Raw genomic sequence first — 22324 nt, forward strand, 5'->3', positions numbered from 1 at the left:
CATCAATCTAATAAGCTTAAAAATAGTATTTGACTTACAGGATCATTATAAAGATAAAATGAATTACCACACATAAAATTCTCAGAATAGTGCCGGTACATAGTAATCATTATACGTTAGTTGTTGGTACTATTGTTAACATTTTTAAGGTATGTTTTCCAAAATAATTTTGTAATTTTGGTATAAAACTTATAGATATAAAAAGGATTTCTTTTATTTGGAGCAGTCCCAGAAGACTTCATCCCCTTTCCTTTCCTGCTCTCAATTCCTTCTCAAATGAGTAAGAACCAAGGTGTGGAAAATTTGTTGTGCAGTTTTAATTACTAAATCTTGTTAATCTTATTATGTATTTTAGGGAAGTGGGAGAGGAAAGGGTCTTCTAAAGTGTTTTATTACTGTACTTACAGTTCTTTTTTATTGTTTTAAAATGCCATATTGAAAATGTTTATCTCCTACTTTTGTTATTTTCATCTGGACAGTGTGTCTTAGCTCAATTAAAGCCAAGGTTCTGGTGTTAGATTTCATTTTTCTGCTCCCCTCACTCCCTGACGTTCGCCTTGTTCTTCCACATAGTAATCTGGTCCTTTGGACTACCTATACAGGCAGGCTTTGCTCACCTTGACCTTCATGCACCACTGAGTGTTCTCTTGGAACCTATAGGAAGCAATTTGCTTTCTCAGAAAAGCTGAAACTAGCCTAAAGACTCATCTGAAAAAAACTGTATTTCAGAAACTACAGATGGCAGAGACAGTCTGAGGAAAACTATCAGATTGAAGGAAGCCCCACACATAAAGAGGACTGTCTCTAGTTATTTTTGGATCTGTAGAAATCATATAGTCTTAGATTTCCTTCTCTCATCTCCCTATACCCATCAATATTTAAAGAAGCTATGCATACCCATTTCTGTTTAGTCTTTGTAAATAATCAGTGAGCCTATGTATTTAACTTTATGCCAGTTAGAATTTGGAGGGGGCCTAGCAGTTTGGTACCCATAACTACCAAAATTTGTGGCTGTTTTATTTATTTTGAAAATAGAATATTTAAGGGTGTACCTAAAATAATATTGTTCTCAGCTAAACTCTAATATCCTTTCATAACTGGAAGAGAACACTATGTCATTTCAGTTAATGTTCTGTCTAGTTACAAGGAAGAGATAGCTTTAAACCCTGAGTTCTTCAAACAACTCTGCTTTGGGTGTTCACCGTTAAGGTGTGTCTTACTTTACTCTTGGCTATGCATGTCATAGTGAATTATATTCTTCCATTGCTCCAAAGGGCAGAGGTTTCATTTAGCTCTATTAGTTGTCAACAGCATTTGTTAGGTTTAGATTCAACTGCATACAAATAAACCCAAGTAATAGTGCCTTAATGAGGTGGGGTGTATTTTTTTTTTTTCCTGTAACATAGAAAAGTCTTGAGTTAGGTGATTCGGTGTTGTGAGCTAGGTACTGGCAAGCGCTGTGAGGTTTTATGCTCTTTCATTTGGAGTAAAGTTATTTAGCTTGTTGTGGAAAGAATGCATAACGATGGATATGTGTGTATGTGGCAGCCAGAAAAGATCAGCAATTGCCATCATCAGGTAACCTCACCTCATTCCTAATCCAGAATCTTTGATCTTTCCAAACGTGGTGGTATCTTGCCATATATTATCTATCAGAATTGTATTTTTTTAACTTCAAGGCCAGTTCACTACTGTATGTTTTTTTTTAATAACCCTGAGTATTTAGTCAATATTTACTCTCTTGTCATCCCATCTTGAGAATCATGAGAGAAGAAACCCTTTGTTTTTGCTCACCCTTCTATCCCTAATGCTAGACATATATGAGGTACTAAATAAATATTTGGTGAATAAATGATTGAAGGAACAAGAATGGTAGCATTCTGTTTCACTCCCAGGTTAAGAATCTGCTATTTTAGAAATTCACCTTTTTAACCTTTATATAGCTCTAGACAGACAACATCAGTTCAGTTCAGTGTCCAACTCTTTGCGACCCCATGAACTGCAGCATGCCAGGCCTCCCTGTCCATCACCAACACCCGGAGTCCACCCAAACCCATGTCCATCGAGTCGATGATACCGTCCAACCATCTCATCTTCTGTCATCCCCATCTCCTCCTGCCCTCAATCTTTCCCAGAATCAGTGTCTTTTCCAATGAGTCAGCTCTTCGCATCAGGTGGCCAAAGTATTGGAATTTCAGCTTCAACATCAGTCCTTCCAATGAACACCCAGGACTGATCTCCTTTAGGATGGACTGGTTGGATCTCCTTGCAGTCCAAGGGACTCTCAAGAATCTTCTCCAACACCACAGTTCAAAAGCATCAATTCTTCAGCGCTCAACTTTCTTTATAGTCCAACTCTCACATCTATACATGACTACTGGAAAAACCATAGCCTTGACTAGACGGACCTTTGTTGCCAACGTAATGTCTCTGCTTTTTAATATGCTCTCCAGGTTGGTCATAACTTTCCTTCCAGGGAGTAAGCGTCTTTTAATTTCATGGTTGCAATCACCATCTGCAGTGATTTTGGAGCCCAGAAAAATAAAGTCACTCACTGTTTCCACTGTTTCCCCATCTATCTGCCGTGAAGTGATGGGACCAGATGCCATGATCTTAGTTTTCTGAATGTTGAGCTTTAAGCCAACTTTTTCACTCCTCTTTTACTTTCATCAAGAGGTTTTTTAGTTCTTCACTTTCTGCTGTAAGGGTGGTGTCACCTGCATATCTGAGGTTATTGATATTTCTCCTGACAATCTTGATTCCAGCTTGTGCTACCTCCAGCCCAGCGTTTCTCATGATGTACTCTGCATATAAGTTAAATAAGCAGGGTGACAATATATAGCCTTGACGTACTCTTTTTCCTATTTGGAACCAGTCTGTTGTTCCATGTGCAGTTCTAACTGTTGCTTCCTGCCCTGCATACAGGGAGACAACATAACCGAATAGAAATAATATGACTTTGGAATTATTTGCACAACAAACTTATTTTTTTGACCCCTTGCCATGTGTCAGGTGCTGTGTTAGATGCTGGAGTTAGATAACAAATAAGTGTGTTCCCTTATTTCAAGGAAAGAGGGAGACAAATCTGTAAACACTTTAAATATTGAACTTACTATGTGTACTAGGTTCTAAAGGTGCATGTAAAAGGAGTATTTGGGACAGTGGATTTGAAGTGAGCAGAGCTGCAGTCCAAGGCTTTCCAGAGGGGAGGCAACCCATGTGGGTGAGAATTAGCCAGGTAAAGGTGAATGGGGATCGTGTTCCAGCTTGTGCAGAGGTACAGATATTAGGATGCAAGGGGTGTGGGGAGTGGCAAAAGGCATAGGAATCAACTAGTGAAAGACTTAGACTTTATCCAGGATATCATTAAAGACATTTTCAAAACATTTTTCCCCCTTCTGGTGCAAAGGGAAACACATTTTTGTCTTTTTTTTAAGATCTCATAAATACAGAAAGGTATATAAAAAAGAATGTGATTACTTATAATATCCTCAACCAGAGAGAACTGACATTAACATTTTGGTATAATTCCTCAGAACTGCCATAATTCCTCAGTTTCTCTTCCTTCTCTCTTTCCTCCTTCTCCCCCTTTCTCCTGTCTCTTCTCTCTCTTTTCCGGCCAGATTTTGTTGACCCTTATGATAAAGACTCAAAGGACTCAAATGAAAAAAGAGGTTAAGGTGTGGAAAGAGGCAAGGTTTTTGTTTTGGACTCATTTTCTGAAATAAATATTATAGAAAGAGGCATAATTTTGATGAAGAGTTGAATCATTTAAATCAGTTTTACTTACGAGTAGCATCTGGTCAGATCAAATAATTTGCTTTTGCTTTTTTTTTCTTAAAGTATTTTTTATCCATAAAAGAGAAGTATAGGGGCATGATTGTGGATGGTTGGTGATTTGCAGTTACACCACATGAACCTGCATTGTTTTTGTTTTTCTTTTTATTTTGAATTGGGGTGTAGCTGATTAACAATGTTGTAATAATTTCAGGTGACTAGTGAAGGAACTCAGTCATACACATACGTGTATCCATTCTCCCTGCAATTGCCCTCCCACCCAGACTGCCACATAACATTGAGCAGAGTTCCATCTGCTATTCAGTGGGGTCCTTACAGGTTATCCACATAGCAGAGTGTACATGTCCATCCCTCCTCCCTCACCCCTCCCATCAGCAACCATAATGAGCCTGCATTTGCATGTGGTAAAATTTAAACATGTTATGTATAATATAAATATTTGGATGAATATGAGAAAAAATTGTTTTTTTGTGAGAAGAAATTTTTAACACTAGAAAAGCCTACTTTGCATTCATTTTGATTTACCATGATTATTATTATTTTTGCTTTGATGATTGGAAGAGTGAACTCTCTATAAAAATGGGTTTTATTTAGCTAACTGAGATATTCATTTGTTTTCAGTTAAACACATGATCTGATAGCTTGACAAGTTAAATCTTTTTAAAGATACAATTTAAAGTGCTTGGCAGTTTTCCTCACTTGTGACTGTTCTTGTAATGTGAGAATACCAATAGGTGTGGAAAATAAAATTATGAATACATTAAAAAGTTACTGTATTTTAGAGCAAGTTGAAAATGTTCAGAAAGTTATTTTAGCTATTTAATCATATATATATATAAAACCTTTAAAATGTATATGCATATGGCCATTCCTTCTGAAGTAGACATGAGATTTTAACAAAAGAACATAAAGAGTTTCTAGACTATAAAGATATATATAAATTTAGGGGAGCATTATCTCAAAGTTTCATTATATATCTCCCTCTAAAAAATACAAATATAAGGAGACTGTATATCTTCTAGTATGATGTCTCAGCCTTTCTTGAACCAAGAATGCTTCTAATGCTTTCAGTTTCTCTTAAGTTTATTTATTGTAACTTCTTTTAACATGTATGACAGCAGAATATAGCAGTGGTGTTACAAAATTTAATGTCTCTAGATATGACTTTTACATTTTCTACCATTTGAATATTGTATTTTGAGGGAAAATAAATTGTGGATTAAGTGTGACCAGTGTATAAGATTACCCTCTTCTTAGTGATAGTGAAACAATTACTGATAAGATCCCTAACACTTGATTTCTACATGACTGACGTTGTAGCTCGCTGAAAATGATCTACTTGTTCGTTGCAAGTTAGATTATTTAGAATTTAATTTTATTAAGACTTCCCTGGTGGCTCAGACAGTAAAGCGTCTGCCTGCAATGTGGGAGACCCGGGTTTGATCCCTGGGTTGGGAAGATCCCCTGGAGAAGGAAATGGCAACCCACTCCAGTACTCTTGCCTGGAAAATCCCGTGGACGGAGAAGCCTGATAGGGATCCATGGGATTGCAAAAAGTTGGACACTTCTGAGTGACTTTCCTTTATTTAGAATTTAATACCAAAGCTGACTGTGTAGACAAAGACTATTCAATTCTTAGGAAAGCTTTCAGTGATAAAATAGGTAGTCAGAATTTTGTAATTTTGATGGAGTCAGAAGCTGGAAAACTTCCCTTCTTTTATCCTAAATCTTTTCTGGAAGTACTTCTAAGTGTTATGATAGGCTTCATTGTAGACATATGGGTGAATTAGAAATAGATCAGCCCTCACAGGGAGTGAAACAAACTCTTAAATTTAACTCCTGATTGGATTAAGGTTATCTATTATTTATGATGTCCTTAGACTAGCTACCTGCCAAAAGAAAACATAAATTCACTTTGGAGGAAGATAACATCATCTGGTGTCTCAATTTATCTGCATCTTAAAAAAAAAAAATGTTCAGCTTGCAATTGAAAGTAATTCAGAGATAAGATAATGTGGCAGAAAGCTAAGACAAATAATAGAAAAAGATTCACAAAGGATTCAGATAATGGCACTATCAGACTAGACTGTGCCTTAATATGTCTAGGAAACATAAAAGATTTAGTATTTTGGCAGAGTATTGGAAACTAATAAAAGAACCAAATGCATTTCAAGAACTGATAAAATACAGTAACTGAAATTAGTAAGTGAGAAGATTAACTTAGCAGCATATTAGGCATTGCTGAAGAGAGAGTTAGTAAACTGAAAGATAGATGAAAAGAAAATATTCTAACTTTTTCATGGTGAGGGTTAAAGGGTAAAAAATACAGAAATGAGTAGATTAAAAAGAACCAGAGGAAAAAAAAATAAAAAGAACCAGAGTGTCAAATATCCTAAGGAATCTCCAAACACTACTAGAACTAATATAAATGAGTTCAGGGAAGTTGCAAGATACAGGATCAATATACAAAAACTAAGCGGTTTTGAATATTGCTGACAACGAACTAGTGAAATTCAAATTCAGATGGAAATGCAAAAGACTTAGAATATAAAAACAACCTTGACAAAGAGGAACAAAGTTGGAGGGCTTATACTAATTGACTTGAAGGCATATTGTTAAGCTACAGTGTTCAAATAGTTTAATACTGGAGTCAGGATAGGTAATAGGATAGTACTAATTCTTATCAATAGAAGGAATAATCCAAACATAGAGCCCTTACCCCATACACACACACACACACACACACACACACAGAGATTTTTTTTTAATAGACATACAAAGGTAATTCTGGAGAAAGAATAACCTTTTCAACAGATTGTGCTAGAACATTTGATAGCCACATTATTTAGTAGATGAACCTCGATTCATATTTCAAGAATTCCAAGTAGATCCTAGATCTGTATATTTTTTATAATTTTATTTTTGGCTGTGTAGGGTCTTCATTGCTGCAAGGACTTTTTCTCTAGTTGTGGTGCGCAGGCTTCTCACTGTGGTGGCTTCTCTTGTTCTGCACAAGGCTCTAGGGCACGTGGCTTCATTAGTTGCAGCGCGAGGGCTCGGTAGTTGTGATTCCTGGGCTCTGGAGCACAGGATCAATAGTTGTGGTCCACAGACTTAGGTGTTCCACGGCACGTGGGATCTTCCCAGGCCAGGGCTCAAACCTGTGTCTCCTGCACTGTCAGGCTGAGCCACCAGGAAAGCCCACATAAATCTAAATTTAAAGTCTGAAACTATAGGACTTCTCTTTCCTTATCAGTCTACTAGTTTTATTAGTTTTATTGATACATTCAGTGAACCAGCTTTTGCTTTCATTGATTTTCTTTATTGCTTTTCTGTTATCAATTTCATTGATTGCCGTTCTCTGTTATTTTCCTTCTTCTGCTTACCTTGGGTTTAATTGCTTTTCTTTTTTGCCTGCTTCTTGTGGCTAAGAAGGTAAAGAATCCTCCTGTAGTGCGGGAGACCTGGCTTCAATCTCTGGGTTGGGAAGATCCCCTGAAGGAGGGCATGGCAACCTACTCCGGTATTCTTGGCTGGAGAATCCTCATGGACAGAGGAGCCTGGCGGACTGGAGTCCATGGGGACACAGAGTCAGATATGATTGAGTGACTAAGCACTCAATCTGAAGTCATTGGTTTGAGACCTTTATTCTTTTCTCATAAAAAATGTTTAGTGCTATAAATTAATAATCTCCAAGTATTGCTTTAATTGTATTTCACAAACTTAAGTATATTTTCATGTTAATTCAGTTCTATTTTTTAAGTGAAAGTTGCTAAGTCATGTACAACTCTTGTGACCCAATGGTCCCATGGAATTCTCTAGGCCAGAATACTGGAGTGGGTAGCCTTTCCTTTCTCCAGGGAATCTACCCAATTCAGGTCTCCCACATTGCAGATGGATTCTTTACCAGCTGAGCCACAAGGAAAGCCCAAGAATCCTGGAGTGGGTAGCCTATCCCTTCTCCAGGGGATCTTCCCGACCCAGGAATTGAACTGGGGTCTCCTGCATTGGAGGATTCTTTACCAACTGAGCTATCAGGAAAGCCCAAAACCATGTTTTACTTTGCCTTTAAAATTATTCTTTGACCCATGGGTTATTTAGAATTGTGTGTCTTAATATTTTAAGATTTTTGTAGATAATCTTTCTTTTTTTTTTAAAGGTTTTAAATTCCACTGTAGTCAGCGAATATAGTTTTGTGTGATTCAAATCATTTTCAACTTATTGAATCCCTTTTAAAATATTTATTTTTAATTATTTGTTTGGCTGTGCTGAGTCGTAGGTGCAGCACACGGGATCTTGCATCTTTGTTGAGGCATGTGAAATCTTTAGTTGTGGCAGATGAACTCTTAGTTGCAGTATTGGCATCTAGTTCACTGACCAGGGATTGAACCCGGGCCCCTGCATTGGAAACTCAAGAGTCTTAGCCTCTGGACCACCAGGGAAGCCACTAATGAATGCCTTTTACATGACCTGGAATATGGTCTCTCTCAGCCTCTGCTACTTATGTTTAATGCTGTTGTGATTTTTATTCTTGGTAATTATAATAATTTCCCATCCAGTCTTTTTTACTTTATCACTGCTTACACTTCACTATTGCCTGAGTTATTATTCTTTTTTTTTTTTTTTGAGTTATTATTCTTGAATATCAATCTGATTTGGTCAGTGTTGACCTTCTCCAAAAATCTGCTGTTAATCCCACTGTCTGTCTGCAGAATGAAATTCTTTCTCTTTGTCATGGGAGACAAGGTTCATTACCTGGCTACAAGTTATCCTCCTAAGAAATCCTTGTCTAGTTTTATCATCCTTTTCTATCTCTTTCTGCACATTTTATATTCTAATCATGTTAAACTGATTTTCTTTTCCAAAATTGCATTAGGCATTCATTTCCTGTGTATCTTTGATCAAACCAATCCCTTCTCCTGAAATTCCCTTTCTCTTCCCTTCTTGCTTTTCTTCTAACACTCATGCCAACCCTGCTGCACCCGTGGAACTTCTTTGTTTTCCTCTGCTGGTGTCTACTGTGTTCTTAACTCATTCTTAGTATCTGTCTTATGGTATGCTTTGACTTTAGATGCCACATTTATTTAGGCACTCAGTGTTCCTTCAGATCTCAATAGTGAGGATATTGACAGTATTTTGAATTCAGACACATGAGTCAGAGGATTCAGGAATGGTGAAAAATTTAAAGTTATGTTTTGAAGTATGTTGAACTCTCTAAGTTTTTTGCACCTTTTATAAGTCATCAACATTAAAGACTATTTACAAACGGAACAAAATTTCCAGCTGGTTTCACTGAATCTTAGATTAAACCAAGTAGTTTGATAATATCACAGAAAATAATGAATTGCAAAAAGAAACTGAAAATAGCTTGTTAATTGATGTCTATAAAATCATATATTCCCATAGTTTAGTGAAGGTAATATGTAGTAGTTGATTACCATTGACGATTAGTTAGAAAATGAAATTATGGGTGATGTAGATATCTTACACACAGTGACATAAACAGAGGGATCTGAATGAAGAAGAGGAGGAGTTGAAATTACCTCCAAAGCTAGAAATTACTTCTGTAGTAGCCCAATCCTTATTTTTTTTTATATGCAAAGTTTAGTGTAACTTATAATGAAACAATAGAATATCTTGCAAATAATATTTCTTCTAAACAACCTTAAGTTTTCTTATTATTATAAAATGATGTACTTATGTGCTTTAAGTTAAAAATATCAGAGGTGTTTATTACTTTTTATGATTTTCTGCTTTAACTAACTTGTTTGACAAACCAATTAATTTCCTGCTACATACTTTGTGATCTATAAAGGATTCTTTGAATGAGAATTGTTCTTGTAGCTAGGAAAATGAGCTCTGTGCAGTAATAACGTTTGGGTAGCACTTTATTGTTTTCACACCCCTTTTAAGTGTGCTGTTTCTTGGGAGGAAAGGAATGCTAGTGAAAGTTGTCAGGGGTATTTGGAATTCATGTCAGGGGTATATGGAATTCATGTCAGGGATATATGGTCTTTCTGCCTAATCTGTAGAAGAAGGAAGCAGAGGAGAGGGGTCTAGGTGAGCAAAGGCATGCTAAGGGATTTTCTAATACAGAAAAGCTTTTTACAACTTGAACTATACAATGGACATTTTTATAGGTGTTAAGTAAGTATGGTATGTGTATGCATAGCTGAATGTAGATGTTTTCAAATATCATTGAATCCTTGAAGGTTAGAGATCATGTATATCAGAATATTAGGTTTGATGATTACACATTAATGTGCTGTCTTCTAAGGGAGATGCATTCCAACCTTTAGCCTAGAAAGTTGGGAGGAGCCCTTTAGTTGTCAAGTGTCTTAATGAGAAGTGCTGACTAGTGTTTCTGTAATGATTTCAGCCCAATTCCAAAAGGTTTTAGTCATGTGTGATTGTGAATTTAATACATTAGGTAATTGCTCCAGTTCTGCCTCTATCCTTATTTGGTTATTTATCCTCCCATTTCATGCCTGCTCTTGTTTTTACTTAGCAATTGACCTTTTTATATGGACTTAGTTGGGGGGAATCCACCACACCACACCACACCATCAATGCCTCCATCTCATACCTGCCATATTTATGATTGTTTCTCTTTGAAGTGTCTGTTAAGACTGAGCTGTTTTATCCAGGTGCAAAATGTGGGACATTTGTTTTTAAAATAGAATTATAACAGATCATCATTTCTTTTCAAGGTGAAGCATTTCCAGTTGAACTGCTTAAAAAATAACTTTTGTAGTCTAGAGAGTTTTAGTCAATAAAATATATTCATTTAAACACAACATATCAATATAGTTAAAACAAATTAATTTTTTTTTAAATTTTAAACCCTGTCAGTCAACTTGTACATTTAAAATGTTAAATTGCTAAATGTACATTTAAATATCCCCTCTTCCCTCAGTAAGGCTATTCTCCAGAAATAGCTAATCTTAAATCTTGTGATCTGAAACTTCTCTGTTGACTTTTGTTCAGTTGAATGAGAATAGCATTCTGCCCCTGCACTGTCAAATTCCTCATCCACATGCTCCATGAGCATAATAAAAGAGTGCTTAATTTGAGCTACTATATCTTTTTTTTTTTTCATTTATTTTTATTAGTTGGAGGCTAATTACAATATTGTAGTGGTTTTTGTCATACATTGACATGAATCAGCCATGGATTCACATGTATTCCCCATCCCGATCCCCCCTCCCACCTCCCTCTCCACCCGATCCCTCTGGGTCTTCCCAGTGCACCAGGCCCGAGCACTTGTCTCATGCATCCAACCTGGGCTGGTGATCTGTTTCACCATAGATAATATACATGTTTCAATGCTGTTCTCTCTGAACATCCCACCCTCGCCTTCTCCCATAGAGTCCAAAAGTCTGTTCTGTACATCTGTGTCTCTTTTTCTGTTTTGCATATAGGGTTATCATTACCATCTTTCTAAATTCCATATATATGTGTTAGTATACTGTAATGGTCTTCATCTTTCTGGCTTACTTCACTCTGTATAATGGGCTCCAGTTTCATCCATCTCATTAGAACTGATTCAAATGAATTCTTTTTAATGGTTGAGTAATATTCCATAGTGTATATGTACCACAGCTTCCTTACCCATTCGTCTGCTGATGGGCATCTAGGTAGCTTCCATGTCCTGGCTATTATAAACAGTGCTGCGATGAACATTGGGGTGCACGTGTCTCTTTCAGATCTGATTTCCTCGGTGTGTGTGCCCAGCAGTGGGATTGCTGGGTCATATGGCAGTTCTATTTCCAGTTTTTTAAGGAGTCTCCACACTGTTCTCCATAGCGGCTGTACTAGTTTACATTCCCACCAACAGTGTAAGAGGGTTCCCTTTTCTCCACACCCTCTCCAGCATTTATTGCTTGTAGACTTTTGGATAGCAGCCATCCTGACTGGCGTGCAATGGTACCTCATTGTGGTTTTGATTTGCATTTCTCTGATGATGAGTGATATTAGCATCTTTTCATGTGTTTGTTAGCCATCTGTATGTCTTCTTTGGAGAAATGTCTGTTTAGTTCTTTGGCCCATTTTTTGATTGGGTCATTTATTTTTCTGGAATTGAGCTGCAGGAGTTGGCATGTATATTTTTGAGATTAATCCTTTGTCTGTTGCTTCGTTTGGTATTATTTTCTCCCAGTCTGAGGACTGTCTTTTCACCTTGCTTATAATTTCCTTTCACCATTGCAACAAAAAGAATAAAATACTTAGGAGTATATCTACCTAAAGAAACAAAAGACCTATACATAGAAAACTATAAAACACTGATGAAAGAAATCAAAGAGGACACGAACAGGTGGAGAAATATACCGTGTTCATGGATTGGAAGAATCAATATTGTCAAAATGGCTATACTACCCAAAGCAATCTATAGATTCAATGCAATCCCTATCAAGCTACCAACGGTATTTTTCACAGAACTAGACCAAAGAATTTCACAATTTGTATGGAAATACAAAAAACCTCGCATAGCCAAAGTAATCTTGAGAAAGAAGAATGGAACTGGAGGAATCAACCTGCCTGACTTCAGACTCTACTACAAAGCCACAGTCATCAAGACAGTATGGTACTGGCACAAAGACAGAAATATAGATCAATGGAACAGAATAGAAAGCCCAGAGATAAATCCACGAACCTATGGACACCTTATCTTTGACAAAGGAGGCAAGGATATACAATGGAAAAAAGATAACCTCTTTAACAAGTGGTGCTGGGAAAACTGGTCAACCACTTGCAAAAGAATGAAACTAGAACACTTTCTAACACCATACACAAAAATAAACTCAAAATGGATTAAAGATCTAAATGTAAGACCAGAAACTATAAAACTCCTAGAGGAGAACATAAGCAAAACACTTTCTGATATAAACCACAGCAGGATCCTCTATGACCCACCTCCAAGAATATTGGAAATAAAAGCAAAAATGAGCTACTGTATATTTAGATGACTTATGCAGTGAGAGTAATTGGAAGATAAGTGGAATTTGAATATGCTAAGGAGAAAAGGCATTTGTACTGCTTTAGCAAAAGTCCTGAGATAGGATGTCAAAGTTGTCTGAAACTTAGTATTTATTTATTTTGGATTTGGAGGGATATTAGGTCATAACAGAGATGGCTGCAAAGGTGGTAGGGGCCATTAATACTTCATTAATTGGTTTAAATTTTCTGTAAATAAAAGATTTGTCATACATATTCTTTCCAACAGGAGCAGAGTTCTTGTACAGTTTGAAGGCTTATATTTTGTTTTTGTTTTCATGAAATAGTATACAGTCAAAACAGGGGTCTAATGATAAAGCTAGCTGTGTGTCAGTAGCTCAGTCATGTCCAACTCTTTAGTGACCCCATGGACTGTAGCCAGTGTTATTTATATCTCTCAATAGAACGCATAAAAACTATCATGGTTTGTGCATACGTGAAGTAGTCATATTGAACATACAGAACATGAATATGACAAAAACAAATTTGAAGGTTAAATCAAGATCAGAAAACATTATTTGGTGGGGATACACATTTCTATGGATTTTTGAAAACTCATTTATTGATATCTATGAAAAAGTCTTTTGGGAATTTAATGGAGATTACTTTGAACCTGTAGATTGTTATAAGGAGAATTGACATCTTTAACAATATTGATCTACAAAACTATCAACCCAGATTTCTTTTCATTTATTTAGATCTTCTATAATTGCCTTCATCATTGATTTGTAGTTATCCTGCAACCTTGCTAAAATTACTTATTAGTTCTATGAGTTTATGTTCATTTTCTTTGTGAGCTTTTACTTTTGATTATTCCTATTTAAAAAATATTTTTGACTTTCAAATCATGATAGCACACTTGTGACTCTGCTGTTATCTTAGCAAATATGGCCTTTAAAAAAAAAAACATTTTAGAAACTAAAAAAATAATGTTTTGTCTAAGCCTTTGTTTTATTGTATCTTATATTTGTTTATTACCATTTTATATCAGAATTGGGTTCCAAAATCCTTTGTCAGGGTTTCCTTAAAAAGCAGTGCTATTTTAATATCTTAGATATTTGCCGTCTGAAAGTATTTTTTAATGGAACAATAAAGGTGGTTATGACTATAGAAAAAAATTTGTAATTTGAAAAAAAAGCATGTTTGCTGTATCATTTTATAAATCTGTTAATTGTTTTAGTGCTTTTATAGATTACTTCAGAATAGGGGTAATAACCAGTGTTACTTTCTTTCATTGCATATTATTTCACATGGGATTCTATCACTGGGAGACTAACAGATTTCTTCCTGCCATTCCTTTCTTTGATCTCTCTTTACAGACAGAAATTTGTGTAATTACCTAAAGGCTAAAGTGCCTAATTAATGGGAACCTATGAATGGGGACCCAGTACATCAATATTTTATAGGGTACGCAAGGATTGAGTGGAATTAATAAAAATTCATGAAGTGAATACTCTCATGAGACTATTGGCTTTGTAGCAGACAAAATATTTCATGTCTGGATACATACTTGATGGCTGCTTATAGTATCCACCCTTCTCAGTTCAGTCTGAGTTTTGCAGAATGATTCCCTCCAAGTGTTTGTGTCAGTTACCTGTCATTGAATTGCCAAGTGGTACTTTTCTTTAGAGTATTATTATTAATTCTGTTTGGAGATATCTCAACTTGTAAACAGTTTTAAAATAGTATAAATTCTGATTAAAAAAACTTCCTCAAACTTCTGGCTAGTAGAATAGTTGTATTGGTTGCTTAAAATCAGTTTTAAAGTTTATTGTGGTTGGTAGTAGAAGCACTAAGAAGTCAATAATGGCTTTATGATATTATAGTTTGACATTTATGACATCCACATATAGAAGTCATTTTTGTGGTAAATGGTGACTTCATACCAGAAGCTGTTTTCTAAACAGCATAGTGTGACCTTTGGAATTTAAATAGATAAAAGGAAAAGTATTTTGATACAGTATAAACTTTTCTTGAAAAATAAGGTTATTTTTCTTAGAAATTGTGGCTTTGTTTGATGTAGAAGCTTTCTCCAATGATCCTAAAAAATAGGTATGAGAGTCATACTTTGTACTGCTTTCACATTATAGGAGGACCTGATAGCAGAGTCTCCTTAAATATTGAAAAATACAAAGCCAAAGTACATTCCCAAATCTCTAGCAGATAAGGAAATTAATTTACATCTAAATGGAGGATACATGATAAGAAATCAGAAGCTTTTGTGCAATATTTCAGGTCACAGAATATCCTTATCCAAGTTTATTACTAAAAAAAAAAAAATTTAAAAATATTCAGAAATGGTACAGTTCATGCCTATCACACGGGTTACTTACTTGCTAATGATGACTTCAGTATGTGCTTCTTTCTCAGAATTAGCAATGATGAAATCTTGGAATAATGTTTCTTAAGGAAAGGTACAGAGTTGACAAGACTTAAGAGCTTAAAGAGGGTGGATAATTTTTACTTTTGTTCTTACCTGAAGGTTACAGCAAATCTGAAAAAAGTCAGATTTGCATACTTCTAAGCTTTGGTGTTGTGTTAGTAGCTGTTGTGTCCAACTCTTTGAGATCCCCTGGACTATATATAGCCTGCCAGGCTCTTCAGTCCAAGGAATTCTCCAGGCAAGAATACTGAAGTGGGTAGCCATTTCCTTCTCCAGGGCATCTTCTGGACCCAGGGATCGAACCCATGTCTGCTGCAGTGCAAACAGATTCTTTACCGTCTGAGCCACCGGGGAAGCCCTAGGCTTAAGTACTTTATGGAGTTTAAATGTTCCATGAAATTATATCCCAGTAACAATTCTCCACAACATTCTGCCATCTCTGTCCTTCCTTTCCCTCCTCTTCCCTGTTCTTCCAGCTGTACCTCAGAATTTATTTATTAAACAGTTGATTGTCACAGAGGTGAATATTAACACCTTTATTTAAATTAAAAAAGCAAATTCAGACCTTTTCTCATAGAAGTTAAACCCAGTTTAACTAATTTGCTAGTTATTAGTGTTGTCAAATGAGTTATAAGGCACCCATGTTTTTTGTAAATTGCACCAAATTTGTGGCTTGGAGATTTTAATTAAAATATATTGAGGTTGAGAGAATTTTAAACATTTATTTTAAAATATCATTTTCACTTATGCTTCCAGAAAAGTAGCATAGATGTACTTTTCCTTATTCTCCACACTAATTATAGACAAAGTCTCTGGACATTCTATTTCCTTTTTCTTTTTAAAATAAGATTCATAAAGCCAGACTGATAAAGGAACTCTTAAAGGTAAAGAGACTTGAGTTAACATGGCAGTAAGCTCTTGGGTTTTTTGTTGATTTGTATATTCCAGATTGTATATTGATGTAGAAGTCAGCAACCCAGCAGTGCTAGTCGGCACAATTGAAAACAACAACAAAAAGGCGAGAAAAGCATGTTCTGTCTAACAAAGGGCAAAGGGAGCCTACCAAGACAGGAACTTTTAGATAGTAACCGCTCGACTGTATCTGAACACCACAGGAAGAAAACGGCAACACCTCCACCCCAACTGCAGTGGCATCAGAAAAGGCTGAGTGGGAGTTCAACATTTTCACTGAAGTCAGGACTTTCATGTGTGGGTGGTGAAGAATCAGTCCCCTTTAACTTCTTGGTGTCTTAGAAGTCATATGGAAAGCCTGATCTTCTACCCTTACCTGGCAGTAGTGATGTCTACACAGGAGTGATGTCAGGGGAGGCCTGTTGGAGAGTCAGGGCTTTTATCCACCTGCCATAATGAGGCCACCACTCATGGTGTCAGTAGAGGCAACATAGGTAGCAGCATTGAGGCAGCCCTCTCCTTTTCAATCAGAGTAGTTTTGGTGGAGGCCTTGTGGAAAGCCTAAACTCCTGTCTCTGCTCAGCAGTAACAAGGATCCCTTTCTGTTATAGCATCCACAGAGACTCAGTAGGGAAACTGGACTTCCACCTGCATCATGTAATAATTTGGCAGTATCCTTCTTCCCCTGCCAGAGCACTATCAGAGGAGATAGGCTAAAATAGATTTGACAACAATTTGGAATTTTATACATAGTATTTTGTATTTCGAGGCTTCAATGGAAAATTAATCATAATACCAAGAAAATCTTAACTTGAATGGGAAAAAACAGTTAATAGATGCTAACACCAAAATGACATAGGTGTTAAAATTATCTGGCAATCATTTTAAAGCAGCTGTCATAAAAATACCTAATGAACAGTTACAAACACACTTAAAACAAATGAGAAAATAGATTGTCTTGGCAAAGAGATAAAATATAAGAAGAATTAAAAGGAAAATTTAGAATTAAAAAAAAAACTGAAAATTTTTAAAAAAGAGAAATCTCAATAGATTGACTCAGCAGCGGCCTAGAAAGGACAGAGAAAAGAATCCATGAACATGATGATAGAGCAAAAGAAATTATGTAGTCTCAACATCTGAGAGAATAGTCCAAAACAAACAAGACAAACAAATGAATAGAGCTTCAGGTACCTGTGGGAATATATAAAAGATCTGGTGTGTATGTCATCAGAATGCTGGAAGAAGAGGAGGAAGGTAGGACTATAAAACTATTCAATAAATAATAGCAGGGAAAAAGTCCCAAATTTGGCAAAAGTTTATGCAAACTTATAGATTCAGGAAGCCAAGTGGATTCCAAAAAGGATAAAGCCAAAGAAATCTGTGCCAAGGTACATCTGTGGTCAAATTTCTGAAAACTAAAGACAGTCTTGAAAGCAGCACGAGAGAAATGACACCTAAGCAATGGGGGACTGTTTTTTTGAATAACAGCAGATTTCTCATCAGCAGCAGTGGGAGCCATAGAGAGTGACTTTTCTTTTCTTCTTGAGTTTTCTTAATTATGCCACCCTCCCTCTATAAAGGAAGAGGATGACAGAGGATGATGGTTGGATGGCATCACTGAGTCAGTGGACATGAGTTTGAGCAAGCTCTGGGAGATGGTGCAAGACGGGGAAGCCTGGCATGCTGCAGTCCATGGAGTTGCAACGAGTCGGACACAACTGAGCGACTGAACAACAACAACCCAGTATAAAGGGAGGAGGAGTTTTTATACTTCTCTCAAATTAGATATATGCTGATACTAGTTGACCGCGATGTTAGGTACATATGTAATACTTAGGGCAACCGCTGCAAAATCTATACAAAAAGTATATGCAAACACTATCAATGAATCAAAGTGGAATTCTACAAGATATTTGAGTAATGTACACAAAGGCAGGAAAAATAAAATAAAGAAATGTAGAATAGAGAGGACCAACCGGAAACAAAAATTAAATGACAGATGTAAGCCCTGTTATATAAATAATATTAAATGTAAATTGATATATCAATTGAAAGTTTATACAAAGGGATGACCATTGTATGGTATCTATAAGAAATCACTTCAAATATAACGTAGGTAGTTTCAAAAAGATAGTTGAAAGAAAAAGAATGGAAAAATACCTGATGCACACATTAATCAAGACTAGGGTGGGCTACATTAACACCAGGTAAAATAGACTTCAGAGTGAAAAAAAGATCCTTGCCAGGATAGAGACAAACTTGCAGAATGATAAATATCATCAGTTCATCAATAAATAATAGTAATTTTAAATGCATATGCATCAAACAGCAGAGTTTCAAAAATATGAAGCAAAACTGGTATAACTGAAGGAGAAAACAAACAAATTATCAATTATAATGAATAGAATTCAGTACCTGCCTCTCATCAGTTCACAGAACAAGTAGACAGAAAATCAGCAACCAACAGGATATAATCAGCATTTATAGAACACTTATATTCTATAAATCTATAATTGTTTAGGTTAAAAATTTTATAATCTGAGAAAATTTTAAAGAATTGAAATCATACAGAGTATGTCTTCTGACCATGATGGAATCAAAGTGGAAGTCAAGCCGCACATATCTAACAAAATGTCCTACAGTAAGTGAATGGTTAACAAACTCAGGTACATGTGTACCATGACATAGCAATAAAAAGTAATAAACTAGATACACTTGACAGCATGGATGGATCTTAAGGGCATTATGCTGAGTGAAAAAAATCAGTCTCACAGGTACATTGTATGCCATTCCATTTATATACCATTCTCAAAATAACAAAATTACAGAGGTCAAATTAGGAACAAGTTAGTGGTTGCCAGGGGGTTGAGGTGGGGGAGGGAGTTGGGTGTAACTATAAAGGTGAAACAGGAGTAACATCATTATGGTGATGAAATAGTTTTATTTCTCATTTTGGATGGTGACTGCACAATATTATACAAGTGCTAAAATGACACACAACTATACACATTGCACCAGTGTTAGTTTTCTGGTTGTGATATTGTACTATATTTGTATAAGTAGTAACCATTGGGGGAAAAGAGTATAAGAAGCCTCTAAATACCCTTAAGTTGTTTCTATTCTATAACTTCAAAATAAAAAGTTAAAGTATTGTTCTATCAGAGGTGTATTGAAATTTAAGAATATTTTTGAAATTTCCCGTCCCATTTTTGTATATTTGATTAAAGAACCTGTTTCTAGGTGAAAGGATAACACTTGTAATTAATATTCATAAGATAAGTTTTTGAAAGTCATTTTGTATACTTCTCAGAAAATGAGAAACTAATAAATCATCCTCAAACTTGGCTACAAATCCTTTTGGAAGTTAGATGATTTTCAGTTAAGTGCTTTCAATAAAAGTAAAGGAGAACCTGATCATTTCACAGTATATACAAATACTGAATCACTGTGTTGTACAGTTGAAACTAATGTCATGTGTCAGCTATATCTCAGTAAAAGAAAGCAGTTGTGACAAAATCTTAATTTTAAAGTCTAAGTAGTAGAAATAAGCATGTTAATTATTCTTTTTTAACATTTGAAAATTTTCATAAAGCAGTTTTTAAACTTAATGAAAAAAATATTGAAATGCCAGTGTAGAGTTTAGAAAGCTCCCCTACTAGTCTGTTACTAAACTAGAGTGAAAACTACTGCTCAGTTAGTAGTCAGTTATTTAGTTATTAAAGCAGCTCTATTAAAAAGAGTACAGTGGTTTGAACCAAGTACTGGAAATGGATGTGCAGAGAAGTGGTTGGATGTGCAATATTTTATAGATCAGACTCATGATTGTTGAAGATTTTTAGTTGAGAGTAAAGTGAGCATCAAGGAGAATAAAAACAGACTAAAATATTTAAAAATTACAGATGGATCATAATTTGATTTATTGGGTTCCTAAGTGCATGGCTATATGTTTAATAGATACTATTGATTGTTTTGGGGAGAGGAGAAAAAAAAACTGGATGCAAGTAACAACAATTTTCTTAAGGCTTCTTAACACCTAGGAAATAATCACAAAGGAGCAAGAAATAGTATTCTGTGGTAGACCTGATTATTTGAACTGAAGTTAATTGTTTGGATATTATCTTTTGTTGGTCCAGGTGGAGAGAAATTCCTGTTTTGAAGCTGAATTACACTAGATAAGAAAACAAGTAGAAAAATAAACATTTATTCATATAAAAATGATTAGAAAGTATAGTTCAAAAGAAAACACAGCTATTTCCCCTACTTGTTTTAAAGTGATGAAAGGCTCACAACTCTGTAAATTCACTACCTTTTATTTTGTTGAGCATTGTCCCCCAGAAACTGACAAAATATATTATTTCTCACTTTCAGCTCAAAAAATAGGTTTTTTTTTTTTCCTTTTTTCTTTTCAGGACTTTGAAATTCAGTACTGTCCTTTCATCTAATTCCAGTCATCAAAGTCTTTAACCAGTGTGTGATATCCCACTATAGATTCTTTAACTGGCATATGTTCTTGGTATTAGAACATGTTGCAAAATAGGTGGGGGCTAAGATAGATTGATATTCTCTGGTGATCCTTGCAAAAAGATGATGTTGTTTAGTTGCTAAGTTGTGTCCGACTCTTTCGTGACCCTGTGGACTGTAGCCCACCAGGCTCCTTTGTCCATGGGATTTCCCAGGCAGGAATACTGGAGTGGGTTGCCATTTCTCTTCCTTACGCAGGGATTAAACCTGCATATCCTGTATTGGCAGGCAGATTCTTTATCTCTGAGCCATAGGTGGTTTCTTTACCACTGAGCCATCAGGTGGCTCTTACAAAAAGATAACCTTTGCTTTTAGTTTTCAGGAAGGCAGAATCAATATTTTTGAAGGAAAGATGTCTTATGGTTAATGATGTAGTGTCCATGTAGACTTTTGGACTTTATAAAATATTTGTCATTTCATTAATTTATTTAGCAGTTATTTTAATGGAAATCTGTGCAAAGGTGTAAAACAAGGAACCATATTAGGAGGGGCAGAGACGCAATATAATCAAGACCTGAACTCTCAGGTAGGCGACCTATAAATGGGAGGATAAACAAAATTGCAGAGGTTCTTTCCAAAGAGTAAGGGGTTCAAGCCCCATGTTGGGCTCCCCAGTCCAGGAATCCTGCACTGGGAAGATGACTCCCTAGCACATTTAATTTTGAAGACCAGTGGGGCCTGTATTGGGAAGACCTGGAGGGCTGTAGGAAAGGGACTTCACTTCCTTCTCAAAGCAGAGATACAAAATATCACCTGCTTCGCCTGGATCAGACCTACTTGCTGATCTCAGAGAGTCTTCCAGAGAGACAGAAGGCAACTGGGACTCTCCTTGGGGGCCATGGATGCCAGTGGCAGTTATTTTGGGGAACTCGGACTACCATGAGAATGCTGGTGCTAGCAACATCATTTTGGAATCTTCCCTCTAGCCTATTAATACCAGGAGCTTACCTGCCTACCAGCCCTGCGGCACCATTCCTGGGACCATGCCCTCCCCAGGCCAAGCAGCCAGCTGTTCATATAGAGGGGTACAGACACACCCACCAGCTGGTCCAGGACCTGACCCTACCCACCAGTGGGGTGATATCAACCCCAGGACCCCCCAGGCAGTGACCCCACTCAACCACAAGTCATGACTGTCCTCTAAACTTCTGCTACCTGCAGCCTGCTGCCCTGGGGTCTGGCCCTCCCCACCAGCCCATTGGCACCAGCCCCAGGCCCTACAGCCAGCCATGCCAGGACTTAGCCCTACCCACCAGCAGCCAGCAGCCTCTGTGTGAGGCAGGGTCTACAGCCAACTGCTCAGGAACCAGCCCCACCTACTAGCATACCCACAGTAGTTGACCCCACCACAACAGAAGGGCTCACTCAGCCTGCATTTGGGGCACCCCAGGTCATACCTCCTGTGACCCGAGGGGAGTATGCTACTGAGCCCCAAAGGATGTTTCCTGCATAAGACTGCTTTTCGAAGATCAGGAAATACAACCAATCCACCTAATATGTACAAATAAGCACAGAGAATTAGGCAAAATAAGGTGTGACTAATGAAGGAACAAGCTAAAACCCTCAAATGGGTTTTAACTAGACAGAGTAGAGCTAGGCAGTCTACTTAATAAAGAGTTCTAGGTAATGATCATAAAGATGCTCAACAAACTCAGGAGGATGGATGAACCCAGTGAAAAGTTTAACAAAAAGTTTAAAAATATAAAGGCAAATCTG

The 22324-nt window shown here is 36.5% G+C and overlaps 1 protein-coding gene across 1 annotated transcript in view; it reads left to right on the forward strand.

The window, feature by feature from the left end:
• Positions 1–22324, forward strand: part of SBF2 (SET binding factor 2) — a 410909-nt gene that overhangs the window by 37576 nt on the left and 351009 nt on the right. The window lies entirely within an intron of this gene.

The sequence above is a fragment of the Cervus canadensis genome, chromosome 11 (assembly GCF_019320065.1).
Source record: "Cervus canadensis isolate Bull #8, Minnesota chromosome 11, ASM1932006v1, whole genome shotgun sequence".
In the NCBI taxonomy this organism is placed as follows: Eukaryota; Metazoa; Chordata; class Mammalia; order Artiodactyla; family Cervidae; genus Cervus; species Cervus canadensis.